This window comes from Tachyglossus aculeatus, chromosome X1 (assembly GCF_015852505.1).
Source record: "Tachyglossus aculeatus isolate mTacAcu1 chromosome X1, mTacAcu1.pri, whole genome shotgun sequence".
Classification (NCBI taxonomy): domain Eukaryota; kingdom Metazoa; phylum Chordata; class Mammalia; order Monotremata; family Tachyglossidae; genus Tachyglossus; species Tachyglossus aculeatus.
In genome coordinates this window covers 114329163-114338099 of record NC_052101.1, presented here as the reverse complement: position 1 = coordinate 114338099, position 8937 = coordinate 114329163, and the positions used below count along the sequence as shown (strand labels likewise).

At 47.4% G+C, this 8937-nt stretch overlaps 1 non-coding gene across 1 annotated transcript; it reads left to right on the top strand.

Moving 5' to 3' along the window:
• The first annotated feature begins 7428 nt into the window (after window positions 1-7428).
• Window positions 7429-7556, top strand: LOC119920191. The gene has a single exon (XR_005447953.1). It is a non-coding gene; the product is annotated as a U6atac minor spliceosomal RNA (small nuclear RNA).
• Window positions 7557-8937: the final 1381 nt, after the last annotated feature.

Genomic DNA, 8937 nt, shown 5'->3' with positions numbered 1-8937 from the left:
ATCTCCACTTTACAGATGAGGAAACCGAGGCACACTGAAGTGAAGTGACACCCAAAGTCACACATCAGACCAGTGGCGGAGCCAGGATTAGAACCATGGTCCTCTGACTCCCAAGCCCGTGCTCTTTCCTCTATGCCACACTGCTTCTCAGAATTACAGAATCATAATAGAATTACATAGAAGTACGGGAAGCAGCGTGCCTAATGGATAGAGAACAGGCCCAGAAGCCAAAGGACCAGGGTTCTAATTCCAACTCTGTCACATGTCTGCTGTGTGACCTTGGCCAAGTCACTTCATTTCTCTGGGCTTCAGTTACCTCATCTGTTAAAAAAAGGATTAAATCCTACTCCCTACTATTTAGACTGTGAGCCCCATGTGGGAGAGGGACTATGTCCAACCTGATTATCTTTTATCTTCTAGATTGTGAGCCCACTGTTGGGTAGGGACTGTCTCTATGTGTTGCCAACTTGTACTTCCCAAGCACTTAGTACAGTGCTCTGCACACAGTAAGCGCTCAATAAATATGATTGATTGATTGATTGATTGATCTACCCCTGTGCTTAGTACACTGTTTAGCACATAGTAACTGCTTAACAAGTAACATTTTTTTTAAAAAAAGTAGAACAGCTTTCTCTCCCTTTGCGGTGTCACCTACCTTGCCCCCAAAATAGTCCCAGGTGGATTGTATGAGTAGCAGGAGCTAGAGGAAGGGGAGATAGTGAGACAGGGAGGGTATCTATACGCTCCCCAACCCCATGTCTGCTGGCATGAGGAACCACCATTCTTCAAATCCATCACCTGTCCTTCTCTCAGCCTTCTCCCCACTGTGCCCAGCCCCCACTGTCTCTCTCCCTCCCTCCCTCCCTGGCCCGACCAAAACAGTATTTTATTTTGGTCCTCAGACGTGTCAGACTCCCTCTGTTAGTGTCTCACGCGGTCACAGACCGACACTGGTGTTTGCTGCCAAACAGCCCAGATGTCAGAGCATCTGCCCTAGGAGGAGGAGGTAGACAGGGGAGGAGAGGGAGAGGGGAGAGGAGAGAGATTGACAGAGATCCATGACTTTTCTGTTAAAATCTGACTTTGGGAAGCCCCAGAGGAGATAGATCACTGCAGTCCTGCTCAGATGGGCTCTGGATCCTCTGTAGGTGTGTGGTCAGCCTTGTTCTGTGACCTTTGTTTATTCATGTTGACCCCCACCTCTCTGGAGTAGATGAGGGGGTGGGATGAGATGCAGAAAGCAGGGCTGGGAGAAGGCCCTACTGATAAGCACCTCAATTTCCTTTTTGCTTCCGTGGCCTAGTGGATAGAGCACAGGCCTAGGAGTCAGAAGGACCTGGGTTCTGATCTGCAGCTTGTCTGCTGTGTGACCTTGGGTAAGTCACTTAACTTCTCTGTGCCTCAGTGCCCTCATCCATAAAATGGGAATTAAGGCCATGAGCCCTGTGTGGGGCGGGGACTGTGTCCATCTATCTCTATCTACACTCACTCCCTTGGTGAACTCATTCGCTCCCACAGCTTCAACTATCATCTCTATGCTGATGACACCCAAATCTACACCTCTGCCCCTGCTCTCTCTCCCTCCTTTCAGGCTCGGGTCTCCTCCTGCCCTCAGGACATCTCCATCTGGATGTCTGCCGGCCATCTAAAACTCAATATGTCCAAGACTGAACTCCTTATCTTCCCTTCCAAACCCTGCCCTCTCCCTGACTTTCTCGTCACTGTAGACGACACTACCATCCTTCCCATCTCACAGGCCCGCAACATTGGTGTCATCCTCGACTCCTCTCTCTCGTTCACCCCTCACATCCAATCCGTCACCAAAACCTGCCGGTCTCACCTCCGCAACATCACCAAGATCCGCCCTTTCCTCTCCATCCAAACCGCTGCTTTGCTGGTTCAATCTCTCATCCTATCCCGACTGGATTACTGCATCAGCCTCCTCTCTGATCTCCCACCCTCCTGTCTCTCCCCACTTCAGTCTATACTCCACACTGCTGCCCAGATCATCTTTGTGCAGAAACACTCTGGGCATGTTACTCCCCTCCTCAAAAATCTCCAGTGGCTGCCTGTCAACCTACGCATCAAGAAAAAACTCCTCACTCTCGGCTTCAAGGCTCTCCATCACCTCGCCCCCTCCTACCTCACCTCCCTTCTCTCCTTCTACAGCCCAGCCAGCACCCTCCGCTCCTCCGCCGCTAATCTCCTCACCGTACCTCGTTCTCGCCTGTCCCGCCATCGACCCCCGGCCCACGTCCTCCCCCTGGCCTGGAATGCCCTCCCTCCGCACATCCACCAAGCTAGCTCTCTTCCTCCCTTCAAAGCCCTACTGAGAGCTCACCACCTCCAGGAGGCCTTCCCAGACTGAGCCCCCTTTTTCCTCTCCTCCTCCCCATCCCCCCCGCCCTATCTCCTTCCCCTCCCTACAGCACCTGTATATATGTTTGTACAGATTTATTACTCTATTTATTTTACTTGTACATATTTACTATTCTGTTTATTTTGTTAATGATGTGCATATAGCCTTAATTCTATTTGTTCTGATGATTTTGACACCTGTCTACATGTTTTGTTTTGTTGTCTGTCTCCCCCTTCTAGACTGTGAGCCCGTTGTTGGGTAGGGACCATCTCTATATGTTGCCAACTTGTACTTCCCAAGCACTTAGTACAGTGCTCTGCACACAGTAAGCACTCAATAAATACGATTGAATGAATGAATGAATGGATGAATGAATGAATGAATGAATGAACCCGAGTAGCTGGTACCTATTCCAGCGCTTAGAACAGTGCCTGGCACATACTAAGGGCTTAACAAAAACCACAGTTACTATTCTCTTCCCTTTCAATCAATCAATCAGTGGTATTTATTGAGTGCTTACTATAATAATAATAATAATAATAATAATAATAATAATGGCATTTGTTAAGCACTTACTATGTGCAAAGCACTGTTCTAAGCACTGGGGATGTGCACAGCACAGCACTGTACTAAGCGCTTGGTACATAATTGTGTACAACATAATAAGTGGACACATTCTCTGCCCATAACTAGCTTACAGTCTATAGGGGAGACACAGGGGTGCCTACTTTTCATTGTGAGGTGGAAGAAGGCTTGGGAGGAGCCAGAGAGAGGGGCAGGGAGGCTGCACCGATAGAAAAGGCAGGAAAGCCCCAATATGGTCCCACTAGGAAGCTCTGGGGTCCCGTCTCCAGACGGCCACGTCCGGCGGGAACAGCGGCTTCACCCCCCACCTATTCCTCTTCCTCCAGCTTTGTCCAGCCCCAGTCCCTTCTCAGCCCCATCCCTTTGCTCCTTCCACCCCAGCCCCACGCAGGCTCTGTGTGCAGGGGAGAAACTGCAAAGTTTTCTGATCCATTTTTCAATTTAAGGAAGATTAAAGAGCCTAAGTCCCCGGGGACTAATCGCGCGTAATCTTATTTCCATTCTGGTGGCGGCTTGCTGAGGACGAGATCGTGGCCATGGGGCATTTCACATGCCGCAGATGATATTTCAATTTCCTGCTGAAGTGCCAATCACCGGGGCTGGGAGGGCTGGTTTCCCCTAAGGAATGGGCCCCTGCAGGGGCAGCCTGGCTGGAAGAGGGGCAGGGAGCACTCCCACGGGCATCCTGGGCACCATGGGCCCCTCGGAGATCTGTGAGCCTCCAAACCATTCCTGGCTCAGCCCCTCTGTCCATCCAGCCCAGGACTCTGTCTCCACCAGCAGCACCGCAATGGTTGGGAGAACCGGGTGGTGGTTGCTCTGTTTTCCAAATCTACTCTCTCCACCTGCACTTCCAACCTCATCCCTTCACACTTTCTAATGACATTTGCACCCACTCTGCTTCCTTCCCTGACCACCAACTTCAGCTGCCCACCTTCAGCTGGCTCCTACCCCTCTGCTTTCAAACATGCCCAGGTCTCCCCTTCCTAAAAAAAAAACCCTCCCTAGACCCCACAGCACCCTACAGCTAACCCCCAATCTCCCCAGTCTCCTCCCTACCATTCCCTAACACCATTCCAGAAGCAGTGTGGCTTAGTGGAAAGAGCACAGGCTTTTGAGTAAGAGGACATGAATTCTAATCCCAGCTCTGCCACTTATCAGCTGTGTGACTTTGGGCAAGTCACTTAATTTTTTTGTGTCTCAGTTCCCTCATCTGTAAAATGAGGATTAATACTGTGAGCCCCACGTGGGACAACCTCATTACCTTGTATCTATCCCAATGCTTAGAACAGTGCTTGGCACATAGTAAGCACTTAACAAATACCATCATTATTATTTTTATTATTATTCCTCTCCTAACTCCTCAAGGGAGTTTTTTATACCCACTGCCTCCACTTCCTCTACTCCAGCTCCCTCCTTGACCCCCTCCAATTCCACTTCCTCCCACTTCACTCCAATGAAACTACTCTCTCCAAGGTCACCAGTGATCTCCCTTTGCCATATCTAACAGATTCTACTCTTTCCTAATCACCCTAGACTTTTCAGCAGCCTTCAACACTGTCCACCACCCCTTCCTCCTGGAAACACTATCTAACCTTGGCTTCACTGCCATTGTCCTCTCCTTGTTCTTCACTGATCTCTCTGGCCCCTCATTGTCAGTCTCTTTCACAGGTTCCTCCTCTGCCTCCTACCCCCAACTGTGAGGATCCCTCAAGGCTCAGTTCTGATTCCCCTTCTAGACTCCATCTTCACCCACTCCTTCGGGGAGCTCATTTGCTCCCGCAGCTTAAACTACCACCTCTATGCAGTGACTCAAATCTACCTCACTAACATTGACCTCTCTCTTTGCTGCAATCTCACATACCCTCCCGCTTCCAGGACATCTCTACATGGATATCCCACCAGCACCTCCAGTTCAACATATCCAAAACTGAGCAGCTCATCTCTCCCAAATCCTCTCCTCCATTTAACTTTGCCCTAACAGTTGACACCACCACCCTCCCTGTCTCTCAAACCCATAACCTTGGCATTATCCTTGATTCCTTGACTCCTCACTGTCTTTTACTTCTCACATTCAGTCTGCTACCAAATCCTGTTGGCTTTTCCTCCCCAATATTTCCAGAGTTCATCCCTTCCTCTCCATCCAAATTGTACCCCACTTGCTGAACCAGACACCTGTCATATCCCAACTTGGCTCTTGCATCAGCCTCTTCACAGATCCCTCCACCTCCAATCCCTCCCCTTGTCAGGACATACTTCACTCCAGTGCCTGAATCACTTTTCAGGCTTTCTGCACACGTTTCCCCACTCTTCAAAAACTTTTAATTGTTGCCCATTCCTCTCCAGATCTAGCAGAAATGATGGGCCACTGATTTTAAGGCACTTCATTAGCTTTCTCCTGTCTACTAATCAACTCTCTTCTCCCATTACACCCCAGCTCATGCTCTTTGGTCCTCTCAAGCCAACCTACACACTGTGCTTCGTTCTCGCCTCTCCGCAAGTGACTTTTTGCTCACACCCTCCCCACTGTCTGGCATTTCTTCCCCCTTCATATCTGACAGACCAAGTCAGTCAGTCAATCGTATTTATCGACCACTTACCGTGTGCAGAGCACAGTACTAAGCACTTGAGAGAGTACAATATAACAATATAACAGAAACATTCCCTGCCCACAGTGAGTTTACCATCACTCAAAAACCCTTCTGAAATTCCATCTCCCCCAGGTGGCCTTCCCTGATTAACCTCTCATCTCCCCACTTTATATCTCCCAACAGCCACTTCAGAACTTTTGTACCACTTAAGGACTTGCAACCCAAGAAGCAATGTGGCCTAGTGGATAGAGAGCAGTCCTAGGAATCAGAAGGACCTGAGTTCTAATCTGAGCTCTGCCACTTGTCTGCTGTGTGACCTTGGAAAACTCACAACTTCTCTGTGTCTAAATTACCTCATCTGTAAAATGGGGATTAAGACTGTGAGCCCCATGTGGGTCATGGACTCTGTCCAACCTGATTATCTTATATTCATTCATTCAATCATATTTACTGAGCGCTTACTGTGTGCAGAGCACCATATCTACCCCAGTGCTTAGTACAGCACCTGGCACATAGTTTTTTTAAAAAAAAACCTGTAGCACTTAGGGGCATATCTTTATATCCTTATTATTTCCTCCTATTTGCAATTTTCCTTAGTGTCAGTCTCCCTAGCTAGAACATGAGTTTCTTGAGGGCAAGGATCATGTCAACTATTTCTACTGTACTCTCCCAAGTTCTTAGAACAGTGCTTTGCACAGAGTTGGTGCTCAATAAATGCAACTGATTGATGTCTGCCTCGGCACCCTTTTTTTTAATGGCATTTGTTATGCACTTATTGTGTGCCAAGCACTGTACTGAGCACTGGGGTAGCTACAAGATAATCAGGTTGGACACAGTCCATGTCCCACAAGGAGTTCATGGTCTTAATCCCCATTTTACAGATGAGGTAACTGAGGCACAGGGAAGTTAAAGTGACCCTCACAGAATCTGTTCCTTCTTAGAAAGAGGAACAGTGTTGTCTAGTGGAAAGAGCTCAGGTCTGGGAGTCAGAGGAACTGGGTTCTAATCCTGACTCTGCTACTTGTCTACTGTGTGACCTTGGGTGAGTCAGTTAACTTCTCTGGGCCTTGATTTCCTCATCTGTAAAATGGAGATTAAGAGTGTGAGCCCTATATGGGACATGGACTCTGTCCAACCTGATTAACTTATATCTACCCCAGGGCTTAGTACAGTGCCTGGAACATAGTAAGTGCTTAACAAATCTTGTCTTATGCCATTGAGTCATCTCCGACCCATAGTGACACCACAGACACATCTCTCCACCCCACTCTCCATCTTCAAACTTTCTGGTAGTGTATCCATAAAGTTTTCTTGGTAAAAATGTGGAAGTGGTTTACCATTGTCTCCTTCTGTGCAGTAAACTTGAGTCTCCACCCTCGACTCTCTCCCATGCTGCTGCTGCCCAGCATGCATGAGTTTTGACTTGTAGCAGATTGCCTTCCACTGGCTAGCCACTGCCCAAGCTAGGACTCAATCAATCATATTTTTGGAATGAAATACCTATGGAATGCCTCTGCTTGACTCTCCCCCTCAATAGCCGAGGCTGGTAGAGTACTGGAAATTCTCCAGGTGCGACTCCAAGTGGGGGGCTTAACAAAATCCATAAAATAAAAAAGGTTTGTGTTTTGTGTTTTAAGGGTAGGCAAAATGAATTATCTGGAGCACTTAGTTTTAAATAATGATGGTATTTGTTGTAATAATGGTATTTGTTGAGCTCTTACTATGTGCCAAGCACTGTACTAAGCACTGGGGTAGATTAAAATAGATCTCACAGTCTAAGTGGGAGGGAGAACAGGTTTTGAATCCCCATTTTACCAATGAGGAAACTGAGACACAGAGAAGTTAAGTGACTTGCCCAAGGTCACACAGTAGTCAAGTGTCAGAGTCCCTATCCTGCCTTGAGAAGGGAGAGAAGGTTAGCACTCCCCTTGAGAAGGATGGAAGAGGTCCTTGTGGCCTTTACAACATATATATGGTTAAGGCATTGCCACCTACTTCGTGGCATCTAAGTTTTTATATCTATAATTCTGTTTATTTATATTGATGACTGTTTACTTGTTTTGATGTCTGTCTCCCCCTTCTAGACTGTGAGCCCAGTGTAGGCAGGGATGGTCTCTCTTTATTGCTGAATTGTACTTTCCAGGTGTTTAGTACAGTGCTCTGCACACAGTCAGCGCTTAGAACAGTGCTTTGCACATAGTAAGAGCTGAATACATGCCATTATAAAATAAATACAATTGAATGAATTAATAAATTATTGTATCAGCCTCCTTGCTGACCTCCCTACTCCCTGTCTCTGCCCACTCCATTCCAGACTTCACTCTACTGCCCAATCGTTTTCCTACAAAAATGTTCAGACCATGTTTCCCCACTCTTCAAGAAACTCCAGTGGTTGCCCATCCACTTCAACATCAAACAAAAAACTCCTCACCTATCTCACCTCGCTACTCTCCTACTACAACTCAGCCCGTACATTTCGCTCCTCTATTACCACCCTTCTCACTCAATCTCATCTATCTCACTGCTGACCCCTTGCCCACGTCCTGCCTCTGGCCTGGAACGCCTCCTCATATCCGACAGACAATTACACCCCCCACCTTCAAAGCCTTACTGAAAGCACATCTCCTCCAAGAGGCCTTCCCTGACTAAGCCCTCCTTTCCTCTTCTCCCACTCTCTTCTGCATCGCCCTGACTTGCTCCCTTTATTCATACCCCCTCCCAGTCCCATAGCACTTATGTACATATCTGTAATTTATTGATTTTTATTTATATTAATATATGTCTCCCCCTGTAGACTAAGAGCTCATTATGGGCAGGGAGTGTGTCTTTTCATTGTTGTATTTTACTCTCCCAAGTGCTTAGTACAGTGCTTTGCACACAGTAAATGCTCAATAAATACGATCGAATGAATTAATGAATGACTTGCCCAAGGTCACATAGCAGGCAAATGGCAAATCTGGGATTAGAACCCATGTCCTCTGACTCCCTGGCCCGGGCTCTTTCTGCTAGGCCATGCTGCTTACTCTTCCTTTCACCAAGTAAAGTCAGGCCCATACCTGCCCTGAGAGGAACAAAGACAAGGAGCTGGAACAATTTTAGCTTCCAGCCTCTGGGGAAAGGGGACCCTGGTGGGCAGGGCAGAGGGTGGTACACTATTGGGAAACAGGAAGATGTTCTTCCCTTCAAACAAATTTCTTTTTCCTACAAAGAAGAGAGAAACCAGATCCAAGAGCCTATTGCTTGGGTCTTGAAAGATTTTCAAAATAATAGCAGCAAGGTGGATTTACTCTGCCACTTCCCCTGTCTGCAATTTATTTTAATGTCTGTCTCCCCAATTAGATTATGAACTCCTGGAGGGCAGGGATTATGTCTACAAACTTCATTGTGTTATACTCTCCCAAG